The sequence below is a fragment of the Penaeus monodon genome, chromosome 21 (genome assembly GCF_015228065.2).
Source record: "Penaeus monodon isolate SGIC_2016 chromosome 21, NSTDA_Pmon_1, whole genome shotgun sequence".
Lineage (NCBI taxonomy): Eukaryota > Metazoa > Arthropoda > Malacostraca > Decapoda > Penaeidae > Penaeus > Penaeus monodon.
In genome coordinates this window covers 20,276,560-20,278,245 of record NC_051406.1, presented here as the reverse complement: position 1 = coordinate 20,278,245, position 1,686 = coordinate 20,276,560, and the positions used below count along the sequence as shown (strand labels likewise).

Here is a 1,686-nt window from a genome sequence, read left to right as displayed (position 1 = left end):
CATGGCAACATCTTTGATCCCCGTTTACGGCCCCTTTTTTGTGTTCTATTAATAGCCAGGGAACCCCGGCATAAATACGGTGAATAGAGAGCGAGCGGGGATGTGTTATTCATATCACCTCCCGCACAACAGCCGAGTCGTGGCTGGGGAAGATGGGGTTGGGGGAAGGGGGGGGATCAATTGTTGATGTCTGTTCTTTTTAATGTTTTGTTTTCACTCGGCGCCGGCTGGGTTTATTTGTTTTGTGGGGATATTTTGGGAAGCAGAGCGGACATTAATATCTACCTGTAATTGTTTGTTGCTCGGATTGCATGCAGTGGGATCAACAAGTTTTGAATCAGATTTTTATGTTTGTTTATTGTTTTTCTCTTAGTTTCCCCATAGATTCCAGTCATTCGAGGCCGTGAATGGCGTCTGATGTCAATTTTGATTTAATTGTGAACTGTGATGCTTTGGCTATGGTTTGTTGACAAGTTTTATCAGGGGGTTGATTGGAGGTTTTGGATTTTAGGATTAATGTTATATCTCGTACATATAAGCGCTGCAGTTTTGATCAGTATTTTAGGATAGTTGATAATAATGATGAATATATATACGTGTGACCTACTTTGGATTTCCATTTGAGGATAGTTGATAATAAGAATGAATATGATAAATAGTGATATTATTATTTCATTAGTATAGGCTAATGATATTGGTGGTTGTGATGAACATTATTATTATAATTTTCTTAAGGCTACCTTGTAAGGCCCACCCCAGTGCTCTTAACAAATCCACTCCATTTGTGCTGTTAGTCTCCCTTCCCCCTTACTCACCGCCCCCCCCCCCTTCTAATAGATTGCTTGCATTAATGATATCAGTTCCTTAGTATGACTAACATGTGATTGTCCTATAACCTTCCTTGAGAATAAACTCGTTATTCTTAAATGTTTTATGATGTATAGTTGTGTTTCCCATTATTAACAAATATTTCCTAGATTAACTTGCATTGCCCAGTGACTTGGGGCAACTAAATCTTTCCCATGGTATGACTTGATACCCCCACCCGATTGTTGCTACGTGCCCCCCACCCACCTGCCCGACGCCCTTTCTCTCTTCTGTTCATGGTATACGACTAATATTCCTATGATACATGACTAACGGCCCCCTACTACACACCCTTTACTCCCCCCTTTCATACCCTCTTTCCCCTTGTGATACCCCTAATGGTACCCATTGCCACCCTTGTCTCTCCTCTCCAACTTCTTTCCTCACCCCCTCCCCCACCCCGTCGCAACCCCCACACTCCCCCAACCCCATGCCACAGCCCCTTCCATTCTCCCTTCTCCCCGACCCCAACCCCCTTTCACCCCACTCAATCCCAAGCCCATATTGAACCCCCTTTCCCCGACTCCCAACTTTGTGCCCAACCCAATCCCAGACTGCCTTCCCATCCTCCTCTCTTTCCCACCCCACCCCCATCCCCACAAAAAACAACCCCCTTGGTACGAACTAACCCGCATGGCGTTACCTAGCGTGTGCCTCTCTCTTTCCCCCCCTCGCACGGGCCAGGCTGAGCACGCAGAGGAGCCTGGAGAAGGCCAGCCCCCCCAGCTACTCTTCTAATGCCGCCCCTTCATCTTCACATCCCTACAGGCCGCCCGAACACGTCCTGGCCAAGTTCGACGACTTTCCCCTCAGAAAGAC

The 1,686-nt window shown here is 46.5% G+C and overlaps 1 protein-coding gene across 1 annotated transcript in view; it reads left to right on the top strand.

Annotated features, from left to right (window-relative positions):
* The first annotated feature begins 1,497 nt into the window (after positions 1-1,497).
* Positions 1,498-1,686, top strand: part of LOC119586324 — a 21,846-nt gene continuing 21,657 nt past the window's right edge. The window contains exon 1 of the mRNA XM_037935036.1: positions 1,498-1,686. The gene's annotated coding sequence lies outside the window, so the exon portion shown is untranslated.